The following is a 26,423-nucleotide window of genomic DNA, read 5'->3' on the forward strand; positions in this document are numbered from 1 at the left end:
GTTACTGTGTCATGGAGTTTCTTCACAGGTGTCCTGTTTTTTCCACCTGAAACTTTTTAAGGCAGAATTCAGTGAAACTACACCCTTTTCCTTGAAACATAGGACATCCCAGAAATTGTAGGTATCTGGAGTACCATTGGTGTTGCCAATACAGGTGTTCAGCTGTTCCTTTTCTTAATTATCAACATGTGACTCTTAACAGCTGAATCGCTGATCACTTCTAATATCTTAGGATAGTTTTCATCTCTAGCAAACATTCTTTAAGTACTTTGTAAGTTTAACACCTTTGAGTTTCATAGTTTTAAACTTATCTGAATGTTACAAGATGTAGTTTGTAACTTTGGGCAGGAGATGGAGCCAAACTGGACTAAACGGAAAAAGAAAAGTTTACTTTGTTGTTAAAGTTTAGGGTAAAATCAAAGCTTTACTGTGGGTTTTTGGAGTTCCAGTGGTCGGGAGGATCCTGAACATATAGAGAAATACAAATTATAAATAGTTTTACATGGACAAGAATGTAAGTAAATGGGAATAAATTACAGGTTTTGCTTAAAAATTTATGAAAGCTTTTAAGATTTTAATAATTTGCTAAAATGTTATTTGGTAGAACTTTGCCAATCCAGAAAAGTGTATAAGTAAATTTATGTAAAAATAAACATTGTGCAACTAAAGTAAAAAATTGTCACAAAAGTAAAAGATTCTGTTTCCTCTATGAGAAATTGCTAATAATTCTTTCTAGCAAATGAAGTCCTCGTTCTCTCCATGCAGATTAACCTGTGGATGTGGGAGGTGATGATTCCCGAGGCAGGGATGAACAGAGGTGATGGACTGCTTCTCTTAAAATTCTTCCCTCAGTTTGGAGGTATGAAGTGAGTTACCCTGACTGTTGGAGTCGGCAACTACTGGGATCCTCTCAGTTGCTCCTATCAGAGTGTGGGCTTTTTTAATAGGTATATGAGAGCACTGCTGAAGAACAGCTGCTCTGTGGTTGGAGCACCTGATTCTAATAGAGAACAGCTCTTCATCTGGGGGGAAATGGCAATTTTTTTATTGACTCTTACTAGAGCCCTGCTGATTTTGCAAGCTGAGAGTCTTCAGACATTGTTTCAGAATATTTTCCTAGGGGAAAAGGTAACCTTTAGACCATGAATGATCTTTATTTCCAGCATCTGCTTTCATTCCTCATTAGACATAATGGATGCTTTTACTGTCTCCCTAATAACCAATAAAAGCATTCAGTAACCAAATTAAAATCTTTTCACATGTGTTCTTAAGTTCCTTTCACCAGTGGTACTGTTAATTTCCAAGAGGGTTGGGAAAGAGTGAATTTTGTTTTACAGAAAAGCAAATACGTAACATTTCCTTCTTGTTTGATTGTAAGTGTATTTGGGGATTATTTTATTAGGAGATATTTTTCACCTCAGCCCTGGCATCACATCTCTCTTCTCCCTCTTTCAGTCAGCTGAACTGCAGAGAGAAGCTAGTTAGGCTGAGATCTTTATTTCTAGTTACTCTGCTTTGCTCATCCTTTAATATAGTTTTTACTCTTTCCTTCTCCATCTCTTTCATTCTCTGCCTTTTGTCTGCAGCCATGAGAGGACATCTCTTGGGTTTGGTCACCTTGATTGCCTCGAGTTCAGCTTTCTAATTTTAGTTTTCTACCTATGTATTTTGTCTCAGACAGGTATTTCTTACATACTGCAGCAGCAATGATGGACAGAATCATTGTTCAGTAGTCTTCAGATTCTTCTATTGCTGCACTTAGAGCCAAGTGTTAACCACTTTCAGATAAAATACATTTAGCCTAAGAATTTTTGTAACAATGCTGAGCCCTGCATCAGTTTTTAGCGCTTCTGAATCAGCAGCCACTTCATTTTGCACTTTACTTTTAGTAGAATGACATTATTCTTCTGAAGAACCTCCAAACTTCTGTTTGCAAAGGCAAATAAGAGCTTTTAATTTCTTACTGTAGTCACAGCTTGCGTCTGGGCTTAATGCTTAATTTCTCTCTGTGGAAATGTAAAGATGAGAAATGACGTGCATGTTCTCAGGTTCTGATGCCTGACAGTTCCCACCATTCTAGAAATGAGATTTACATGGGGTAGGCTGAGCATTTAGATTTCACTGGTGCAGCTATGCCCGAGAGGATCTATTGGATGTTTGTTGCGTTACAGGACATCAATGATATAGAATCTGCGTGTGCTGGGCTTTAAATAGGAGGCATTCCAGACAGAGCATGTGTTTGAGTCAGAAGTACAACATCTAATTGCTGTTGGTATCATTGTAGGCAGATGCTGTTGGAGCTCTGAGTGCAATGAAAATCTGCCTCTGTTTCTAAACAAGAACTAAAGTTTTTCTGTTTAAAGTTTGAAGGATAAAAATGTATCCATGACCATGTATCCATGTTCAGAACACCCAAACAGCATCTGGCCAGCTGGATGCAGGCCCTCACAGTGCAGGGAAAAACACTTCACCCCCTTGCTTAAACTGGGGAAAGTCTGAGCTTGTGAATGAATTTCTGGCCAGTTTTAGAATTCAAGCTTGTAAATATTGAGTAGCTGGAAACTCTCAAGTACAGCTGTAGTATGCAGCACTGGTTACTTGGGAATAAATTGCATTCCCACTGCTTTGTAATTACTTACATTCTGACAGTGCAGATGCCAAAACTCTGCTAGGGTTACTCTGTGTTGTTTCCAACAGCTAAGAGGGATTTCTAAATTTTAGAATATATATATATAGTAAAATATATAATATTAAAAGATATTCAGATCTAACACATAGAAATAAATCTAGAATACATAAAGACATATTAAGGAAATAGTCCTTTCAAGACCATTTGGCATTCTCTCCTGGGGAGACATCTTCATCTGCTACATAAGACATAGGGCATTCAAGCCATAAGAGAATCACGCCTCAATCAGATGCTCAAAGTAGATCACATAAATATTCCCTCTGTGTCCAGAGTAAGGGTAAAGCAGGGAGACCACATGCTGGATGGAGGAGGACAACTTTGTTTTCATGAAGTAATAATCTGGTAGATAGCTGGAGTAAGAGGGAAAACTGGAGAATACTTGCCTACTTTCTGCTTTTTAGTTCCTCCTCCCTCTCCCTCAGGAGGCTGAGGCAGTCTCTGGATACAGAGCAGTTCTTCAGTGCATAAAGTGTTCCCTGTCAGAACAGGATGAGCCAGCGATATCCAACACAGTACACTTGTGCTTCATTGTCTAATCCCCCCGTTTGAGTTACTGAGTGAGGCAGCTTGGGCTGAATTCTGGAATGTGCAGTGAGACAAGGGGAAAGCATGGATGGATACAGCTGGTATGATAAAACGAGAGGAGGTTCCCAGGACAGCCGGGCTTTCAGGGTGTCGTGTTTATCTTGCCTATGTAAGAGCTCAGGAGAAGTGCCCATGGTGGCTCTGAAGCAGCAGAGGGTGTGTTGTGCTGGTTCTCTGACATACCATCAGCTTCCAGGAGACCAACTCAGAATCACAGACTTGGGGACTGGAAGTCAGACAAGGATACTTGAATTGTCAAGTGTGTTTGCTTGTCGAACCTACTTGCACAGAATGGGTTCCTTCTGCTCTCTGATCCTTTGAGGTCACTTGACAGTGAAGGGCTGCTCCGTGGGTTGCAGTTTCAGATCAGTGGCGAGAATTTGCAGTTATTCATACCATGCACTCCTAAGGAACTTTTGAATGGAGCCCCAGGATCTCTGTGTGGGTTCTTACACTGGCTGATTGTGGAGGTTGTATTAATAACTCTTTGTTGTGTAGTGCATAGATGTTGGCCTGTGTAGAAAGAGAACTAAAGGGCTGGACAAAGGCCATGATCAAGCTCTCTGGCACTGCCTTTGTGACATTCAGCAACTCAATGGCTGCTGTTGTCTTTGTCTGTAGGGAAGCTGTGCTCACAAAACCACTTTGAGCACTCAGCCTATGCTAGAAACAGCATTACTGATGCCACTCTATGTCCTTGCTCTCTGTGGATTTCTAGATGCCAAAAATTCCAAGGCAGCATCCAGGATGCTCCATCATTCTCTTTGCAGAGAAACCAAAGCACATAGTCTGGGGAAAGCTCCATTTGGTCTGCATTCCATCATCCCAAAGCAGTGTCACCAGCCTTGCCAGTTCCTATGAGCTACTCTGCTTGGTGACTAGGGAACTTTATTTAGCAGGACACGCAATCAAGTAGCTCGAACTGGAAACCTATTAGGAGCAAAATAAAAAAAAAAATATTATCGAAAGAAGCTAATTAGGTATATAATATCTAGAATCACATCCATGGATAACTTAGTTATGCATTGCAAAAGTGGATTGTTTATAAATAAACTGTAGTCCCTAACTTCTGCATGCTGTTTGTTCCACCAGGGCTTGGATAATCATTTTATGAACCAATTTCCTGAGAGCTGAGCACCCTTCATGCTTTGCAGTTTCTCCTGACTTCACCTTTCAGGAGCTATACGCAGTGACTGCAGTATGGGTGTGTGTATAATGGCTTGGCAGCCCTCCACAGTTGTGGAATTTACAATCATTGCTGCATGTGTAATGCTTGGAACAGCTTTTTTTTTATTTATTTCTGGTGTGTGATGAATTAGGCCATCTGTCTCCAATGTCTGCTCACCCTTCCCCCCACTCTCCTCTTGCCTGGTATGTTGGCACTGACACCCAGTCAGCCAAGGTCAAGGTTTGGAACCTGGCTGTGTGACCTTCACTGCTGAGACCTCGATGGCTCAGTCTTCAATTTCCTGGGGTAATTCTCCAGTATGTTATGCACCCACTGGTCTGAGATGCCGTGCAAGGAACAGGGATCCATTTACAGTAGCATTAAAATGTGATAATAAGGTCTTCCTTTATGCGTGTAGCGAATATTTGAAGAGTACTTTGTTTAAGCCCAAAGTTAACAAGGGGGCTAGTTTTCAAGTGGGGCATTTCCTGATTTGCACCAAAAATGGCAGAGGACACCTGACCAAATGAGCTGAACATAGGTCTGAAGATGTTAAATGCAGATGGACTTAGACATTACTGAGATAGGGGGAAGCTTTGATAGAACAAAAATAGAAAGCCAAGTAAAATTGTCTTGGCTTGTTTAATTGTGCTCCTTGCCTAAAATGAAAACATATGATAGTGACATAAGTATGAGCAGCCAGAGGTATGAAGGTGTGCCCTTATAAAGTGGGGTAGCACTAGTAACTGTAGAACTTCATCCAAGTATTTCCGAGATTAATGGGAATTCTGTGGAGTTTGTTGGGCTTTGGATTAAGTGCGAAAGACTTTAGGTAACACCTTGCAGTGGTAAAGATCTCTGCAAGCACTTGAGGAATCTTTGGGAAGCTCTTCTGTAAACAGCTAGATCTTTAGCATCAGTGTAAGACTGGAAAGCTTATTTACTGCTGTTGGCAGCCACCATAGGGACATATGAGTGCCTGGGCAGCTCTGCAGGGAAGGAACTTCTGCAGTATTGCCAGTGATGTTACAAAATGATGAGTCAAGTATTTAGGAAAAAAAAAAGAGTGTATGGAAATCATAGTTCTTTGTTTTTAAATAGAAGGCTGTAGGTTCTTTTTGTTTGATGCTTCCCTTTTGGCCTTTAAAGGTGCCTGCAAACTACACCTCAAAGCAGTTGTGTGTACCCAAGAAGAACTTCTTAATCAAAACTTGAAATTGCCATGCAGTGATATGACTAAAAGATGATATGGAGTATTGTGGATTTGTATTAACATCTTTGGAAGAGGTGATACTGAGCTAGCAGAGGAATTGATGGAAGGAGATTTAATGCAGTTTACCAGCAATGAGGAAGGAGGGGAAATTCTTGCATGTGGAAAGTAGATGACAGAACAGATGTAGCATGCCTGGAAATGAGTGCCTCTCTTGTGATTCTACATCAGGATTACCTCTGACAAGGATATACTATGTGTAGTGCCATACAAATTCTATGCACAATATTATTTAACCCAACAACTCCAAGGGGTTGTTAATTTTCAGCTTTTTTTTTTTCCCCCCACTTGACTCCATGTTTTTGCACCTGTTTTGGCTGCAGTGTGAGAGGTTTGTTCTTGTGGGTACAAGCAGTCCTGTCTGGACAAGAAGCAGCTGAAGAAGTTGATGCTGAAGGATGATAAGCTGTTCTCACCCCTTGAGAAGAGTCTAGCCTCTTCTAAAGATCAGAGCCTGTCCAGACTCAGCTGTGGTTGTCTATTAGCAGATGGGATTGCTGCTCTGAGATGAGATCCTGTCTGTGCTGCACCAAAAGGTTGGTTTTAGAGCAGACCCACAGGGTCCCCATGATTGCCTGCCTTAGCACAGCAAGGTGGGTACTGTGCCACCCCCTCATACACGGCCCAGAGCACCCATTTACAGGCACTTGTAGGACCACAGTACAGAGAATCAGTGGATCTGCCATGAGGGAACCTTAGCTCTTCTATTAGAGGCAGCACAAACCTAGCCTCAGTTTTTCCTGCTGGGATTTAGCTTAAAAAAACCCTTAAACCTTTCTCTGTGACTTTACTGGGAGTTATTATGAAGTGACCTAGAGGAAGAAGAAATGAATCCACTGCATGTAACCTCAGTGTGAGGAAAAGGGGGCTTGGTGCTGGGGTGACTAACAGAAAGTTAAATGTGTTTTCCTAATGCTTTTCTTAGTCTTGAAGTGTTAATGAGCCTTTGAGATTGGGCAACTTTTGATCAGATCTCAGTGTATACTGCAGCATAAGGGATCTCAGTTCCAAGAACAGAGATGAGCTTTTGCCTGATACGAAAATCAAACATTCCCTTCATTGTTGTAATAGTTTCTCTGTCTTAATAATCCATCTAAGACCAAAGCAGAAGATGATCTGCTCCTTGTAAGGAAGAAAAGTTTGGAACTATAAAATTCAGACTTTGAGACTTTGGTGTCTCTGACTTTATCAACTGGCAGAAAATGAGATGACATCAAAGAACTAATGGGAAAGAACTTATTAAATTTTGAAATAGATTGGAAATTGTCATATGGCTGTAATGTTGACAGGTGTTTTCATGTCACTTTACTACAAAAGAGAACAGCATTATGCCTGGATAAGGGTATAACAGCTGAAGCTGTGAACTGTGACAGAGACATAAGTTCAGCTTTCTGGGATACACCATAAGTTAATTCCACTGTCTGTACTGCACGTGTTAAGGGCTCAAAAGTGCAGAAATTTTACTTTGGTTTTCTTAATAGTAGTTGTAATGAATTAAATTATTTCTTAAATTTAAATAAATAATTTTACTTAAAAAGCATTCAGATGAAGTATGCAAGTAATTCTATCCTAAGAAAGAGTTGGAAAAATATCTAGATTTTTGTGCTTGTTTTTAAAAAATGACAAAAATACCTCTATTCAATTTGAGTTTTCTCTGTACAAACTTGGGATTTAGGGAAAAATACACCCCTTTTCTGAGAACAGAAGTGGGAAAAAACCAATTCTTCATGTGCTCATTCAGAAATGAGAGACCTCACTGCAAGCTGGGTGAGAGATTGCTAAAACAGACCCATTTCCAAAAACCTTTCAAACGGTGAGTTCATCTGCTGCATGAGCCATTCCTTCAGCTTGTCTCATCTTTCAGCCAGGTGAGTGTGCAAGGAGTGGTGATAGGTGGCTTTTGTAAGAAATGGAAATGTTTTTTAGCAGTCAATTTTGAGTTAAATTATCCAGGATGCTTAACGGCGATTTTCCAGTTTAAGTCTACACTGATGTGAGGACCTGAATGACATTTTTTGCTGTATTCATCATATCAATTACATATCTTTGCAGATTTGATCTATGGCTGTTATTGGTGTCTTTAAAAAAGGTATGGCAATATTTTAGCAGTTATTTATAAATATTTAAGAAGGTAGAATAATCAGAAATAGACACAAGGTGAAGAAGTACTCTGTAAACACTGTGGAAGTGTCTAAATGCTCCGTTGGGAGCTCAACCCTTCTGTAATTTCTACATGTTGATCTGGGTCATATGTTTTTATGGAAAGAACCCCAAAGAAGGACAGTAGTTGCAATAAAAAATCAGCTGCAGGCAAACATGGCTGAGTTTTGCAAATGAAGTTTATTTCAGAGTGGTTTATTGGTGCCTTGCCACCTCTGATCTGAGTGACTTTACCTCACAGCTATGGGCTGCCCTGAAAGATTTTTGTGAAGCAGGGTGAGAAAGTATGCCTTTAATGAGGGGACAAGATTCGATGCACAGTGTATTTCTGAAGGATTATCAGAGGTCTGGGTTGTTCAGTGAGATACAAGGCTGTGGGCCAAGTGCTTTCAACCTTTTTCAGTGTAATAATTCATGGAAATGTGCCATCTTACCCATCCAATTGTAGAATTTGCAGAGAAAGAGAGTAAAAAAATCTAATGCCAAAACTGTGGAGGGTGTATCAATGACTGGTCTGAAAGGCAAAACTGTTTCCAAATTTTCATATCTACTCTATGACCTATAAGCCCAGCTCCTTAAAAAACACATTTAAAGCCAAATAAAACTCATGGGGGTTAACAATTCCTACAGTAAGACTTTAACAGAATCCATGGTCCATAAATCACGTTCACTGGTGGGATCCCAGTTGCAGGATATCTGAGATGGCTTATGTGAGTTTGGGACTTGGATGTTCTGTTTGTTTTGAACTTCTTTGCACCAAAATTGGCATCCTTATAACAGCATCACAAACTATGCCCTCATGAAAAATCTTATCATAGATGATCCAAAAAAGTTTTAAGTCTAGTTATTTATTGTTCATTTAAAGGAGTCCCTTTTATAGCAACAGAAGTCCTGCCTTGCAGCCCTTGAGCTGGGCTGGTGAGAGGAAAAGATCACTCACCAACTTAGCCTGTCAGAAAAATTGTCTGGGATGTAGGAGGGCAAATATAGGTTGTGAACTGCCTGGGGGAAGGCTTAAAGCCAGACAGTGTGTCTGTCATCAGTTTGTAGGCCTGCCCATCCCTTGCTTTTGTGCATAGGATGTTTTTGGTACTACACTTTCCACCGTAGTGGAATACTCAGTGAAGACGCTGAAAAAACAGCTTCCTGAGTGTATTATGCAATCTATTATGTGGAATTAGAGCTGAAATAGCCCATCCAGTGGGAATGGGCTTGGTTTGTATTATCCTTCCAGCAGGGGTTTACCCATGTGTACTGGAAATTACAATATTAAATGCTCCAGCATGGAAATTTTGTGTGAGGATTATTGGACTTAAGTTTCCTCAGTGTACTGCAGTCTGGGCTTCCTGCTGGCACAGGAGCTTCCACTGCAAAGGTTTTCAAACACTAATACCTGGAATTAGGAAACTGAACTCTGCTGAGGAATAACAGAAGAGAATGTTTTCTCAGTTTCACTCCTTCCGCAGGACAATCCCTGTTAAAAACCTTTGCTCTCCTCTCACTTCCCTCAAGCAATTTGTTTTACGCTTCCCAGCTGAAACAGAGCCACAGCATTTTTCCAGCTTAGCAGAATTGTTCTTTTTTCTTAAAAGGCCATAAAGACATAAACCTTGGATACAAAAAAGTTATATTTGTATTGCTGCTTTTATTTTCCCTTCATCAGATTTACACGTAAAATATACGTACACAGGAGACTGAGGTGTTTCAGATACTGAGTGTATTAGCACCCTCTCCTGAGCTGGGTCAAGGATGGTTATGTGCAAACGAAGCTGAGGCAGTTTCACAGCTGCTGCCTCCTCAAAGTAGAGCTTCAGTTGCTGTTGCCACCCCTCTTTTGCTGGATACAGCTCAGCACGTTCAAGGTCACTCTTTCCCGTCCTTGCAGTGCAGAATGTGGTTGTGAGCACTCGCATCTGATTCCTTGGGATTGAATTCTTACTGTAGTGCCGAGACCTGTCCGGGGGTGCCATATGTCTAATCTTAAAATAGATCCACCAGATGTTTAGTATCTGAGTGCACTGTGACTATTTAGTGAAGATTATATTTCTTTGGGTTTTAAACAGCAACGCAATTGTGCTGTATTTTTAATTCTGTGGTCATTGCAATGAGTGCAGCCCGTGCTGCAGTGGTGGAAGGCAGGTTTTGAATCCATGTGATGTATCACTACCACGTGCTTGGTGCCTTGCTGCTGGCCTGATCTTGTGAGGTGTTCATCACAGTCCAAAAATAAAACTTGCTCACAATGTGATGTATGGAATAGTCTTACAGGGGAAGATAAGGGAGAGCTTTATTGCTTGTATCACTTCACATTGGGACTGCATGAAAACGGTAAAATATTATACCATAGCAGTAGCCTTTCAAATTGCCTCTGGGTTTGCAAGCAGTGATTACAAAACTTCATAATCCATTATATAGCCTTTTTTTTCTTCATTCCTCTAGTTTAGTTCCATAGAACATCTTTCTTTTGGTGAATGTCAAGTAATCCTGAAGGGTAAAGGGATTGTTTTGGTAAAACATTTGCTGACATTTCTATCTGATTCTGATGGTCTATAAAAAGGCTGTATTAATAAACAAATTATTATTATAAAAAAATGAAATTGCATCACTTAACTACATAGAGCTAGCATTTCACTGCAACCACTTTCAGCTACAGCTATGCCACTTCAGCCTTCATCTCCTGAGGCTGCAGTGCTCCCACCATAAAGCAATTGGTCACACCTCATTATTGAGGTTATTTGCAATAGTGTACAAAGGACCAAGTAACAGATGTTTTGAAATGGCTAATCAATTTTTATAGATTTAATTAAGTTGATGCCTGCACATCTTTCCAACGTGCTTTTTTTATCAAAGCTAAGGAAAGGATCTTAATTACAAATTCAGGCAAGCCTCTGTGAGGCTCAGGCTTCAACATTAGAGCACAAATATTACTTGCATGCAGTTATAATATAATATTCTAGTGTGGCCACTTGCACTGGAGTTTTGTGTCTGTGAACTTCACTCTTAGAAAGTTACATTTGGACTAAGATGTATGACACTTGTTGTTTGGAGTGACACACACAAATCCCCACAGACCAGAATGAAAATTCAGCCCTAATCATCAAAGGGAAGTGAGGACTAAATGAATGTGTCATGCGTATCCAATTTCTCCACTGATGATCCAGAGAAAATAAATCACAGCGGATGTCCTTCCATTTCTTCTTTGTTTCAAAAGCTAGAAGGAGCTCTCTATTAAAGTCACCCTGGGTTTCCCCAGGGAATACTAAAATAAATTGATATTGGCTGATTAAATGTTTTGACCCATATTGAAACTACTGAAAAATGATAGACCTATTTTATCATGGCAGCATGCCAGCTTATTTTTTGTGTACTACTGGAATCAGAGGATAAAACTGGAGGAGCACATCTTAACTAAACTAATAAGCAATTTCATTCATTTTTCATAAATCCTTTTTCTGAGATTGTACTCTTTGAGAGAGATTTCTTGTTCATCAGTCTTTTAGTGATATCTGGTGTCTATCTCTGCTGGGATCTTCTGTCATCTTCCCAGTTATGCATCAGAAAAGACAGCAAAAGTGATACACAGAAGAGATAAAAATGGGGAAAGGCATTGCAGGAAGGTCTGGCTAGATTAAGTGGAAAATTTTAAATGGCACCCAGTGTAGATAGGTATCCAAGTCACATTGGTTTTCAATGAGAATAGGATAGCTCATGGTCCCTCATCTCTCTGAAATGTTCCCTTACACCCTAAGGCAATTTAATTTGGAAAGAATTGTTGGAAGAAATCTGATAGGTGTATAAAATGAGCAGTATAAAAAGCATGCTGCCACAGCAAGGGCAGTGCCTTGAGACTCAGAACCTACTCAGAAGTTAATTGAAATCAATTTGAAAGACTTCTGTTGATTTAAATAAGCTCTGGGTGAGCCCTTGGGAGAGCTGGTTTCAACACCCAGGTTTACCATGGATTTTTTGAATGGCTTAAAGCAAGTCACTCAGAATGGAGGCCAGAAATTTTAAAGGGATCACTTGAAGTGGGGAGAGTGTGAGAGGTTCTCCATGCAGCCTCACACTAGGGCTCTTTCCAGAAATGTGTTATGAGCTGGTAATGTAAAACAAATAATAATTTCTACTTAACCTGTGGTGCTTATAGTTGTAGGATGCTGTCAAGACAGTTTCAAAACATTTTAAAAATTAGGATTGAGCATTTAGGATTATTAAAACAGCATCTGTAGTCAGATTAGCTTGGATAAAATTCCAGGGGCCACCAATCCTCATGTTTCAGAGCATAAACTCACCACCAGCTGGAATAACGAAGCAGACACCTCAAAGGAACAATATGCTACTGTTAAGCAATTTATTGTATCATTTACAATATGCTGTCATGTAGCCTTACCTTTATGTGGATGCTTCCTTGGAAAGGGGATCTGTTCTCACTGCCTGGGGGACTGGCAGAGCCATCTGTAACTTGTGTAACTTGGACCATTTCCTTGGGGTGATGGAGGTTCCTGGTGAGTGAAGCACACTCAGACACCCTGGGCTGGATCTTTCTGGCTGCTTTAACCTCTCATAAGCTCTCACAGTGGTTCTGGTGCTGTCAAAAAGGCTCTGCAAGCTACAGGAGCAAGGCAGTGCCTTGTGGGATGGAGCCTTAGACATCTGTTCTGGTTTAAAAAATATGAACATATCCTTGTGTCTCTGAGGTCACATTGGCATTGCCTGTTTGTGCTGAATCCCGGATCTAGGATGGTGTTCCTGCTTTAATAGTTCATCACTGTTCAGCCCAGGTCCCTTGGGGGTGAGTGCTGAATGCCTCTCAAGGCTCTGAGGAGCTGAGATTCACTACCTACAGTTTGGTAGGTTGGTTGTTGCTACTGCTTTGCCAAGCGATACCTCAGAGACCCCAGTCTGGAATTCCAGCCAGTCCTTGGCTCCTTCTACCCTTCACCTCCTAAATTCTGTCTATTTTTACGAATTACTCCCTTCCCTCTGGATCCCAGTCCTACTTTCCTTCTTGAGTGCTCCAAACAGGAAAGTGCAAAATCTGCACCTTTCCACCTCCTCCCTCATCCTAATGCAGTACTCTTCTCCTTCAGAGGGCCCAGCAGGAAGGCTGCTGCTGGCAGCAGGAGATGGGGTCACGGTCCCTGTGCCTTGTATTGCCCTAACCATCAGCAGCACTTGTAGTTTGGGAAGCTGGGATGAGTGTTAGCAGCTCTCAGATGAACACACTCAGCCTGGGCTGGGCATGGATCACACCAAGTCACTGATGGCTCATCCAAGTCCTATGTGCAAAAAGCAGGAGATGGTTCAGATGTCTCAGAAAACCTTTTCTACAAGGTACTAGTAAGGCAGAAGAATTACCAGGAAAAAAAGATGGAATTTAAAGAAATGCAACACTGATAATGCATTTTTTTCCCCAAACTTTTAGTCACAGAGGACAGAAAGAAGGAGCCACCAAATTCTGAGATTTTTTGTATCTCCTCTTCAGAAATTATTTTGTTGCTAGATGAAAGTTTACTGACATTTTCCTGGATTGTCTGAGGCTACCTAGTGAGGCTGGTGTCACCTTACTTTAACATATCTAACAAATATTGTCCTCCAGGCTGTGATAATGGCTGCAAGAGCTACAAAATGAAGTGAATGAAGGATCAATTAGAAGTTAATTAGGGCTTTTGGCTTTTTCTGTCTACATCAAGAACAGAGCAGCAGAGATTTCTTAGAAAATACAGCTGAGGAGAGGATAAACATATGCTGTCACACTGCACTGTTTGAGCACCATGATCTGTGCCAGTGAAGCAGAATTTCTAGGGAGCTCATTGCCTACCTCTGACAGGTCTCTAGCAATGATTCCACTGAACCTCAGGTTAATATTAAGAGTGATTGTACCTCCCTACCTCATCCCCAGCTCCCTGGGATACCAGCAAGGTGCAGCCAGTGTAAGATGAGCAGCTTTAGTTCCCACTGCCTACAAATCCTGTATCCCCTTTGCACTTTGGGCCTTCTAGGAAGAGTCCATGGCTGCCTTGTCTGCTGGATGCTGTTTCCAAGGCAGACAGAGGTATCTCGTGAGCAAACTCCTGATGCCCATTTGTACTGAAGTGGGCTGCAAGCTTCTTCCATACTGACAAACTATTTTCCCCCCCATTGTTTCTCCTACTCTATAATAGGCACGAAAAAAGCAAATCTTTAAGACAGCTGGTTGGATTTCCTGCCTTCTTCATGTCTCTTCTCCATTGTGAGAATTTCTCGATGAAAAGTTTAGAAAGTTGTTTTTCACAATGTGAACTGAATAATTCATTATCCTCTAATCATGTCTTAGGAAAGGACAGACAGTTTAGCTGCAGATATTAAAAAAGGTCATCTGGAAGAAAATATTGCATCCAAAGAACTGCTTCTGGTCATTGGCCAAGCTCTATGTTGTTTCAGCTTAATCCAAGAAACAACTTTTATGAGAATATTTTGAGAACTGATGGAAGTTGTTTTACACTTACATGTTTATTCCAAAACAAAGAGAAAGAAAAATAATCGCTGATCTTGTGAAAGCTTCACCAGAGTCAGATTTAGGGAGAGGTGACTTGCATATGAACTGAATTCCTGCTGCTTTGCCTTCTATATGTTTATGTTAGCTAAAGTAGCTTCAATACAAAAGGAAGATACCTACTGAGAGTCCCAGAAACTCAGAAGACTGGAAATTAGGGTAACTTTGGAGAGATGGGAGCCTGTAGTTCAAATTCATCCTGTGAAAAGGTAGAGGAAGAGTTTGGACTTTCCTGACATTTCTTTTTACTAAGAATCTATTTTTATTTACTTACAGTTTTATCAAACTGGAACTACTCAGGTTTAATTTTCCCCTTTGGGTTCTGTCTTACTTTCCCTCTGCCTGTCCTTATCACTGGGCTTTTGTTTATATCACAGAGGTCCTGAGAAATTTCCTCACTTCTCTCGAGCATGTGACCTCACTTGCAATGTCTGTGACGCTGCTACACTTCTGGTGTGTGTTCTGAGAGGGTAAGGACACAACTGGGACTGTAAGGAAAATCAAGATGAATAATATAATTCTTTCAGGAGTGTTACCTTTCTTATGGGCTGAGTTCTACATGAGCTGACTGACAAAGCTTGCCCAAGGCTGCATATTTGACAAGTGATCTGCTTACTGGAAAAAACTGTGTGAAATGTCAAGCTCTCTACGAAAAAACAAGTGGAAAGGGGAGAAAAAGGAAGAGGAAAGGTATGATTTTAAAAGTTGTTTTGTCTTTTTTATAGCTTTTTGTTCTGCAGGTGCCCTGCTAAAGAAAAAGAGAACAAAAATTGAAAAGTCTATGTTTTGTAACTACAACATAATTAAGTTCTTTGTGAATTACTACAGCTAAGGGAGCTTCAGTGCCTAAAATTGTTTGTATGTTGTTAGATTCCGGGAAACTACTGTGAGGTTTCTCAGTTTTATAACTGAGCATTTCTGGAAATCAGAATTAATTTCATAAGTGATTTTAAGTAAAGACTTTTCCTGGCCAAAGGCTGTTTTTGTTTTTCTTTGTATCTCAAGTAGGAAGTAATCCAAGGGCTTTGCTTTGGTCTGTTTGCAGACTGTATGGTAGTTCTTGCATTCCAGATTGTATGTGTGTAATATTTGGAAGATTAGTAATGATGTGTTATCACAGCCAAGGGCAGTACAAGTCAAAGCCTTGTGGACTGTGACTGATGGGTGGGTTTTATGCCACTTCTTTCACTCTGGGATTACTAGATACATTCTCATCACACATCTCTTTTTAACAGTGGAGGGAAAAGGGGCTGGGTCTATTGACTGTATTAAAGCATCTGACTGTTCAGACAAGATTCTTTAAGTGAGGAGTATCCTAATATAATCATGTTTATTTTATATTTTGTATGTGGAGATATGTCTTCTTTGAGGCTCTTGCTTAAACAGATACTACCTATTAGCCAAAATATTTAATAACTTGGATTTAAACAAGCATCAGTTAAACTGAGATTTCCTTAGGCTCCAGTTCAGGGCTTCCTAGGTGGGGCTGAATTTAAGGCACACTCCATGTGTGAAATCTTGTTTTCTGTTCAGGGTCTGTGCCTGCAATGGCTTCTCTGTCTGGGAGAGCGGTGCATTTCTTAGAGACACTCTACGACTTCCCTTCTCACCAAGTACAAATACAAACACTCAAAATGTTTGTGTGATCTCTCCTTTTGTCTTTCTCCACTAAAATGACCTTTTCTTCTTCTCTGCTTTGACTGTATCACTTTCAAGGCCCTCTCCAGACGCATGGTCATGCCATTTATTAATATAAATTGTTGGCCATCTTCAAACCTCATGAATAGGGAGGACTGTGAAGAATTGCTGGACCTGCAATAAACACAAGATATATCAACTTTTGCACTTCTTGCTTTCCAAGGGATTTGCATATGTCATTGCCATCCCAGAGTCTGCTCGCAATCCTGGAAAATGGGACACCTAGGAATATCTCTTGCCCCAAAGGTGGATCATGTTTAACTCATTCTTGATGGATATTTTGGTTAACCTATTTTTAAAACTGATAGTGTCAGGTGTTTCAAAATTTGACATATTCTCTCATTTACCATTAGCAGGTTTAATCTGAACTTCTCTTGCTGTGATTTAAGTCTGCTTTCTTCCATCTTCTTTACCCTGGGTATCATAACCAATTTATTCCATTCTTCTTTAAAGGTTATTTTCTGCTTTCGGTCTTCTCATTTCTAGACCAAACAATGCCCTTTCTGTCATCCTTTTTTTTTTTTTTGGTAGGCTTTTTGTTAGTTCTATCCTTTCTTCTGAATTTCTCAGTCCAACTCCTACTTAGATACCACTGCCAAACTGGATGTAATGTTCTTACTGAGGCCTCACCATCACCAAGAAAAATAAGGGAATAATTATTAGTAAGATGAAACTTCTATTTATACAGCTCAGCTTGATGGATCCCTTCTTTGCATGATATTGTTGACTCATGTTCAGCTCTGATCCTCTGTAATACTCCCCGAGTCCTATTCAGAACAACTGTTATCTGTCTAGTCCTGTACTTTCCCAGACAATATTTTCTCTTCCTAAGTACAGGACTTAGCACCTGTCCTTGTTCAGCTGAATCCCATGTTTTTCAGACAGTTTCTCTGATCTCTCCAAATCATTCTGAAAACTCTTGCTCTGCTCCAATTTGCCTACAGCACTTTACCCCACATGCATGTTTCAGATGTGTGATCTGTTCTGTTACCCAGACTGTTGAATAACAAGATAGGAAAAGGACTTAACCCTTACAGATTCCCAAATTATACGCCTTTCTAGTTTGACAGCAAACTACTCATACCAGCTGTGAGTGCACGTTTCCAAGAAGCTGTGCATCCATCTCCTTGTAGCCTCATTTACAGTGTGTGACTACTTTTCTTTTAAGATTATTTTCTGAGATGGTGAAGCTTTTGCTGTGTTACCTGGGACCATGAGTTTTTGCTCTTTAATTCATGTTTCTTTTTATTCCAATATTTGTCTTTGCTGTTTGTTTTCTATGCCCTTTCTCACCAGATGCTAATAAAGAAAGAGGTAAACTTACTATTAAAGTGGGGAGAACAAAGGAGAAGCCCTCCAGAGTTCAAGTCAGAATGTTTTTTATTCTTATCGTTTCTGTATCCTAGGTGGCAGAAGTTTCAATAAACTAATCTGTCATCACAGATAATAATTTTCCCCTCCACAATTGTCTATCAAGACTGCTTTGCCATTTCTCAGTCCCTATGATAATTATTTACAAAATCTAATTCTACAATCCTACGGATGTTCTTCAGAATCCCTATAGGAATATGACTTTAAAAAGCTCTTCTAGTTTTTCTAAAGGGGAAGGACCAGGTTAACAGCTGTGGTAGTTCTGTGAGACAAGCAAGAACTGTAGTTTATGAGCTGAAAGGCTAATTTTAGAAGATGCCCTCAACAGGTGAGCAGATCATTTCAGGTAACTTCAGAGTCCTTTGCTTCTCTGCATCAAATGTCAATGTGAATTTCCCTGTTGACTCTTACTCTGAATATATAGATTGCAGGAGCTGAGCTAGATTCCAGATCAGTAAGATCATGTTTTCCACTGGAAGCATTCCAGATGATGATAAACATCATCAAACAACTTCAGGCTCAGCATGAATGTTGATGAAAGCATACCCCAGACTTCAGGAACACATAGTCTTACCTACCTTATCTAAATGCCGTGCGAGTTTGAAATCGGTGTAGTATCTGTGCAGCAAATGCTGCATGGATTTGGCACGTTTTTGTAAGACATCTTTCCTTTCAGCTGTAGGTCTGGTCTTGCTGCACTGGGCTGCCTTTCTTTACAGGGCTGCATGTCAGAACATCAGTGGATTCCCCACTCTTATTGTTCACTCAGGGCCCACGGCTCCCTCAAGAAGGTTGTCTCAATGTAATGGCTCAGCGCCACTGTCTGGCATGCAGAACATTCCTGGTTTGTCTCCGGAGATCCGCACTGCAAGTGCTGACATGTAACACCACAGCTGTGCAATTTGTCAGCAGACAAGGGGAAGGAGCCCTGCAGTCAGGTCAGTCGGTCCGTCAGGAGGCACTGCAGCCCTGCCCTTCGCTCCGCACGGGCTTTGCACCTTCCCGCAGGCAGAGCAGCTCGGCAGCTCACGCCAGCAGACCAGCAGACAGGCCCTGCACAAGTGGCCTGTCAAAAACTCAGTCCTGCTGAACATCCTTCACAAGTGAGAGGTCCCAGGAATAGATGTGTTTGCCATAGGCCGGATCAGCCTGTGTCAGTCATTTTAGTCCGGACCAGCCTTCCTGACAGGGTGTCTCATCCCCGGCTACTTTTCAGTGATATTTATCTTTTCCTACTGTCCACCACATGCTGGGCTCTAAGAACATCAAAGCAGAGCTGAGGTATGATAACTCCATCAGTCACCAGATCTTTCCACTAAGCAGTTCTGAAAAAACTTTACTCAGAAAAATAATGATGAGAAAATAAATCTGGTTCTGTGTTGGAGACAGCATGACAAGCACAGTCCCCCGTGGACAGTGCTCCTTAAGAAAATAGATGTTTTTATTGATAACTACACACTCTGTTGTTTTAAACCACAGATGCTTTAAATGCTCAGCTCAGTCCATGCAGTTCCAGCATCAGTAGCAGTGTATAAGAACTATCAATAATCAAGCACATCCTTAAGTGAAGTGAGCTTTGTTTTAATACTAAAATTGAAGCAAAATTCATTCAGGACTTTGACAACAAAATTAAAATTTGTCTTGGTGAACAAGGGCCAGCTCTACAAATTGATAAAATCACCACAGCCAAACATCAGTTATAGCTGCATAAATTGTGCAGTGTTTTGTACTGTTCTATTTAGGCATACTTTTAGAAATCACTCATCTTCACATAAAATATAAAGACATCTTTGTAATCTGTGTCCAGTTTGTCCTTGTGCATCAGTAGTATTTATCCCTATCAAATGATACTCAGTAGTTATGCAGAAATCAGTGTTTTATCATGGAGAAGGAAACCATAAAGGCTGAGACTTTGCCTTCAGCAATGCATATATCCATAGAACTTGTATGCACATAAAGAGGAATTGGTATTTAAAGGCTTGCAAATTAAGCTTTTTAAGGACTGGATATTATTTCTAATCTACTCTCTTATAAATCAAAAATTACTGAAGTAAAATCTGTACGGAATATATTAATTACAGGTATTTTCATTAATAGTAAAGCGGTACTATTTATTAACTACAGCTTTGGGGATGAGAAGAAAAAGCCCACACCTATGTATTAGAAAGCAGTGGGTTAAACAAATAAACAAGCAATTACTGTTAATTCTCTTGTGTTTCTGGGGTCATGAAGGATGAGAAACAGAAGCGAGGATGAGTGGAAGCAGACCAGTTATGCCATGATATGAATGGAAGTATGTAATAGTGAGGGCATGGAAAGATAAATTGGGTTATTAACATGCATATTTTGGTTATTTGAAGAGTTGAAAGTAACATCAAGGATTTTTTTAAAAGCCTGCTGTTCCTCAGAGTTGTTTAACATTCATTTTTTACTGTGTCCATTATTCTTCCCTTAATTACTTTTTACTTTTCTTTAAGAAGTTGGCCAAAGTAGTTACAATGGTAAATATTTGCCATTTCTGAAGCTAGAAAGCAGCATGATACTAGCCCTTAATGACATAAGCCAGTATTCTGGGATCAAGCAGTGTGTATAAACATCCTAGGTATGATCAGTTGTGCATTCTAATGTTTTCTAAATTTATAATATGTGAATTGAGGATTGTACTGTCACTGCCTTGATGTGCTGAGGGAATACACAGCTTTTCACAGTAACCACAAAAAGACAACATTAATTTATTCCACATTGTTCTGCATCAGGACTAAAATTCTGCAGTGTTTGTCTTTCCTTAGCTGGCTGCCCCAGCATATTTGAGAGTCTCAGCCTCCCATGGTTGAATGTCTGATAGCTTGTTTCCAAAGCTTATCCTTCTGCATCTTGATCTGCTTGAATCTTGAAGGCGCATGATCTGCACACTGCAGCAATCAGTCCAGCCCCTGAGTTTTGTCTTTCACCTTTCTCAGGTCTGTAACAAGGCTGTCTCAGTGCATCATTCATAAGCTTCATTTTCTGATTGTCCGGGGGGTGATTATTTCGCTTCTAACCTTTGCTTAGTCAAAATCTTCAGGCGATACTGTTCTCCTATAAAAACATCTGTTTTATAGCCAAATACTTCTAATGGACTAGACCTCCCCTGTGTTTTCCTTCCAAACCATTAGAAAACTTTCTGCTGCGTTTGAGTGTCAGAAAATTTAGTTTGTTTGTTTGTTTTCTTATAAAGCAACTTGAGCTGAATTTTACCTGGTCCTTTGTAAATGTACCCTGAGTATTTCTGTGCACCACCATTCCACTGACATGCAGTCATGGGCAGCGCAGCCTGTGCAGGTGCAGGAAAATGCAAAGCAAGAGTAACTGCAAAAGAACTTACCACTTTTAGCCACCTGTTGCCATTCACACCCAGTGAAAAGAAAATCACTGAAAAGAACAAGTGAAAAGTGGTGCTGACTGAAATATTTTTTAGGAGAAGCCAATAAAAGTGAATAAAGACTTACCCAAAAGGCAGATTTCATATACCCAGGCACTGTGAATTTCTGCTTCAGTCTTCAGCTTCTCTATCCAAACAACAGAGAGAACAAGAAGAAAACATGTACAGCAAGGTCCAGAAACAAAAGGGTTCAACATCACCTGAGAAAAGCTAATATGTTAATAATCATAATCTACCAGGTCTGAAGTTTTTTTTTTCATTTTTTTTTCCAGACTTTGTAGGTATTTTCCTTCATTAGTTTTGGAAGTCAAGTAAGAGAGTGCTTTCCTGCCGCCTTCCAGTGTGTTAAGGAGTACGATGTTGCCATTCTTCCTAGATGAAGTCTTTTATTCCTGCAACTGGATACTTATATTACTTCAATCCTATTTAAGAGATGACATCTCATTCTATATGAAATCATGTTTGTATTTTAATGACTATTGCTTCTGCAGAACCGTCACAACACTATCTAGATCACACTTTATAAATATGAATTAAAATACCTGTGCACTGCAGTAACAGTGAAAAACAGAGTTTATTCTCTGTTTTGTCTGGGTGCCTCACCCACTTTGGGGATAAGCCATGTTCCACATGCAGTGGCACCTAGGTTAGCTCTGCGCTTTGCAGCTTAAGCAAGCAGGACACTTACACTGGGGAACAAGGCTTGTGGCCAGGCCAACACTGGCCCAGAGGTACTTGTGTTTACCTGGGTTTTCCATCTTTCTTTTTTTTTTCAACCACGTCTTTTCCCCGATAATGGAGAGATGATTATATATTAATTTTCAAAAGATTACATTTAAGGCAACTGATTCATAAAATATTAAATTTCAGGTCACAGAATAACAGGTTCAGGCACGAGTCAACAATAGGTGTTACTCAGACTAATAGGCAGATTGACTTTCTGTAGTCTTTTATTCTTAGATGTGGTTCCTTGCTGCTGTGTAATTCTACGATTAGTTGAGCTCTTAAAGCAATGAAATTATAGCTGGTTTTGTTATTTGATGCTGAACTATTTGGGGACACAGTATCCTGTGTGTTCCCATTTCTATCCCTTTTCTAATTTATGCTTGTTTTCTTTTTCCTGGGTTCTGCTGTTAATCTACCTCCTAAAAATGTAGTATTCTGGATGTGAGTTCATTTATACCAGAGACCTGGTTTTGATTTGTCCTTTTGTGCAAGTTAGAACAGCAGTTAGATCAGGATTTCAGTTTAAGCATGCAGACTCCTACAACTGGAAACCCCAAAAAGGCATTATAAAACATGGGGATTATTTAGTTGTATTTGGAGATGCAGTAAGCATATTAATCTCAGCTGAAATTATTAGCTAGGACTGGTTTTTTGCATGAGCACTCATCCATGGCATAGATATTTTGAAAAAAATCAACAGTTTTAATCTAAAATCATAGATATTTAATACATAGGAAGCCAGCAACAGGAACATCAGTGTTTTGCCAGTATCATTGACAAAATTCCCATTAGCTGACAGTTACACAAATACAGAATATGACTCTAGCTGAGGGAAAAAACATACAGATACAATTTCTCTATGTGCATAAGTAACCATATTTGCTATTAGGAGAATAGGATCTTGTGTAGCAGTTTGCACTTGTTCAGTTCTACTGCCAAAACCAGACCCTAAAACTATGTTGTTTGGCCCAGCCACTGTTCTTATGGCAGTGTTCCAGAAATACTGTAAGTCTTGGACAGAAAACTGCTTATGTTGATTTCTTGAATAAGAGGGTCCATGAACCTTACTCAGACTGTGCTTGCTCACACCCTCCCATTTATTTCACTGTAGGACACCCTCTGAGTGAGCCTTGTGCTGGTGCATTGAGGTAAGGCAGGGACCAGCTGGCAGTGAGGGGTCAGTGCTCCTGATCTGCCACAGCAGATCATGCCAAGCCAAACACTGAGGCATGGCAGAAAAAGAGAAAAAAACCTTGACAAGAAGCAGACATGGGGATAAGGTCTGTGGCATTAGAATGAATGGAGAAAATCTTTCACAGAGTTTTAGGACCCCATGCTGAGACTGAATGCTGAGTTATACACTGTATGCATTAAGTGCAGAAATAGTAGTGCCTAGTAAAACACACTTGATCCATTTTTACAAGTGATGTAATATGTCTGTGCGAAGTAACACGTTCTTGTGACTATCCACCTTCTAATCCAGGGCCATGCATTAGTGTCATAGCTGTGCTCCTGCTGCCCTCTGAGCCATGAGTCACCATCTTTCACTTCCTCAAATAATTACAGGCAGCAGAAAGGGCTGTCACTTGGTCTCTCGAGAGCTTTCTCTGCTGCTCAGGAAATTCACACAAAGCCGCTTTTTCTGTGAATGATTAGTGGGCACCTGAGATTTGCTTTAAACTTTGTGCAGAGATGGCCCCGCATGCTAAATTTTTGTTCCCAGGCATTGCCTCACCTGTCTGTCAGACCTTACTTTTCTCGTAGCTACACAGTGCTGACCACCATTTGGTCCTTGCTGAACCAGAAAACCCATAATATTGCAAAATTTCCCTCCTTGGGGAAAGAATGTGAAGCCTCGTTGTTTGTATTTCTCAGAATATAGTGTGTGCAAGTACATATGTCTAAACAAGTACTAATTGCCATTCATTTTTAGAAGGTGCATTTGGTCTTACCTTACCATTAAGTAACTGTGCAGCCGAAATCCAGCTCAATTCTCCACTGCCCTGCACCTGGTTGGTGCTCTCTATCTGCAAAGTGCAAAGTACGTGATTAATGCAACTAACTTAAAATTTTCCAGTCACCGGAGGTGGCATTTTGTTCCCATTTAGAAGGCTACATACTTGTAAATGACTACGCCAGGTGCAGGGGGGGAGAAACGCGACCCCCTTTAAAATTCATCTTTCCCCTGAATTAGGATTAATTTTTCAAAGAAGCCAGGATGTTTCTGCTTTCCTTGGTGCATGTGTGAGTCTGTTTGCCAGGGGAGGGTGCGAGGCAAGGAGAGGCAGAGCAGGAGCAAGAATTGAAATGGTCCTTGATTCAGCCCTCTCTAATAGAGCACGTTACAAAGGAAGCGGGAAGACCTGGAAGGAACATTTTCCGTGTTACTTATTTGGTACAAGTGTACAATTTCTGCTTCACTGGGCACCTGAAATTTCCTCACAAAACATGGGCAGGCAAAACTTTTCGTCCCACTGTGTCATCATGCAGCAATTCCACTCCTTAATCCTGTGTTATTACAGCAGTGGGTAAAGCCTTCCCGGATAGGTCTTGACCCTGCTCATGTATGTGTTTGGAAGGGGGTAGCCCAGGATCGACATCCTTTATTAAAAGCCCATATTAGTTGGGCCCAGACTTGGGGTTTGCTACAGAGATGACTTGTTACTGGAGAAGGTTTATATTGTTGGCTAGGGGACACTCTCCTCTCCCGTTTTGTATCAGCTGACAGAGCCTATGTCTGATAAATGACTAATAACATTTCTGCAGAGGTGCTACCGGCGAGGGATTAGAACCATATGCGTGCTTCTCCCCCTGCCCTTGGGAAAGGGAGAGATTTGATGTTTGTAAACCGCTGCCGCTGCCGGAGCGCGCAGGGGCCGGTGCCGCTCGCTCTTCGCTGTACAGTCCGTTCTTTGCTACGCGCGTTCTCGCCCCCGGGCAGGGCCAGGTGCCCCGGACAGGTGCTCCCCGGCCACCCCGCCCCGGCGGGGCCAGGGGCAGAACCTTTGGGCTGCCTCGGGCGCGGGTCCCTCCCTCCAGGCAGGTGCTGTGCAGGAGGGAGGGCACGGGCCCTGCGCCCAGGTGGGGCCGGGCCGGGCGGGGGGCACCGCCCGCCCCTCCCTCCGGCCCCGCCGGGGCTCCGCGCAGCGCCGGCCACCCCGGGCGGTGGCCGCAGCCCTCCCCAGGGCGGGCTCAGCTGCAGGGGGCTGCCTGTCCCGCCGCCGCCAGCCCGGCGGGGGGGGCGGCAGGGGGAGCGCGGTTGTCTCCAGGGCCGGTCTTCTGCCCCCTCCCTCCCTTCTCGCTCCCTCCCTCCCCTCCCTCCCTGCTGCCGCCGCGGCCGCCGAGGGCTGCGCGGCCACCCGCGCCTCCGGGGCCGCCCCGCATGGTCCTGGCCGCTGCCATGAGCCAGGCCCCGGCTCCCCGCGGCGCTGACCCGCCGGAGAGCGATGCCCGCAGCGGGGCCCCCGGCCGAGGGATGCCGCCGCCGCCGCCCAGCCTGCCCCAGCTCCTGCACAAGTAAGAGCCGCCCCGCGTTCCGTCGCGCCGGGAGGGCGGGCGGGCAGGCGCGGGTCGCTCTCCCTCCCCGGCGGCGGTGCCCCCCTTCCCTCCCCCGCGCCCAGACTGACAGCCGGGGCGGAGGGTCGGCCCGGCATCGGCCCCGGCCCCGGCCGAGCGGTGCCCGCGGGGCTGAGATCTCCTGGCCGTGCGGGTGGCGGCGGGGCCGTCCACTCTGATGGGGGCACGGACTGCCCCAAAGACCGGCCCCGGCCCCGCTCCCCAGCAGAAGTTGTCTGCCCGAAAAGCCGCCCGGGTCGGTTTGCCGAGGGTTCACCCTGGCACCGCGTCTCTCTCCCCGGCCCGGGAGCTGGGCCGGGGAGGTCTCCTCCGCCTGCCCCGGGGCGGTGTGAGCCGCCGGCCCGCACGGCCCGGCCCCGCTCTGCTGCTGCGGGTCCTCCCGGCAGGCCTGGGGCGAGAGGGGCTCGTGCTGTGCCAGGAGCGATCGCATCCCTGCAAAACTGTCACGGGAAAAGTAACCTGTGTGTGCGTGAAGGGCTTATTAACGAGTACAACGATGCGAGTGGCATTTTGCTGTTTCGTTTTCCATCCAGAAAGAGGGGGAAAAGCACTTCTCGTACACAGATGCAGTGGTGCCAGCGATACTTTTCTGGCTAAACGAGAAGCTTGAAGACAAGCCGAATGCTCTGTAGTTAGTACGTGAAGCATGAGTAACGCCTAAGTTGATCTGTACTGATTCAAGGTGGTTGCGTGCACGGTATCTGACTTTTCCCAGGTCATACTGTATTAAAAGAGGTAAGGGCTTTTAACAGAGCGCTTGATGTACTAATGAGCGCCCAGCCTAAGAGTTGTTAGAATTGACTTGTATTACTTTAAGATTTGCTGCTTGTGTTGACGGGCAGGACGCTGGGTGCTGCGCAGTGGTGAAGCGCTTTCGATATTATGTCCCAGACCACCAACTGGACTGAGCCTGTGTCCGGCCGTCAAGCAAAGCGCGAGTATGACAAAGCACTGTGGAGCTGCCGCGGCCTCGCCGCTGGGCTTGCGCTGCTTCCCTGCAAAACCCCTTCACGAAAGGCACTGGCTTAGGCATCTCCGTCATCAGTTTGTTAACAAAACCAAACAACGTAACTAACAGCAAATTATTTCAATTCTCTCACTTACATTTGTGAAATACATACGTACCTGCGTAGAAATACATACGTGCGTGTATGCTTTTGCATTACGGCAAACTTGAAGTCGTGAACGATTTTTTAAGCTGAGAATCACATCAACTTTTATAAA

The 26,423-nt window shown here is 42.4% G+C and overlaps 1 long non-coding RNA gene across 1 annotated transcript in view; it reads right to left on the reverse strand.

Moving 5' to 3' along the window:
* The window catches only part of LOC113949420, a 58,038-nt gene extending 34,384 nt beyond the window's left edge, over positions 1–23,654 (reverse strand). Inside the window, exons 1-2 of the long non-coding RNA XR_003528444.1 lie at positions 23,581–23,654; positions 20,965–21,024 (exon numbers count right to left, since the gene is read on the reverse strand). This is a non-coding gene — a long non-coding RNA (uncharacterized LOC113949420). The remainder of the gene's footprint in view (positions 1–20,964; positions 21,025–23,580) is intronic.
* Between the last annotated feature and the right edge of the window lie 2,769 nt (positions 23,655–26,423).

Source organism: Corapipo altera, unplaced genomic scaffold (assembly GCF_003945725.1).
Source record: "Corapipo altera isolate COAL_440 unplaced genomic scaffold, ASM394572v1 56, whole genome shotgun sequence".
In the NCBI taxonomy this organism is placed as follows: domain Eukaryota; kingdom Metazoa; phylum Chordata; class Aves; order Passeriformes; family Pipridae; genus Corapipo; species Corapipo altera.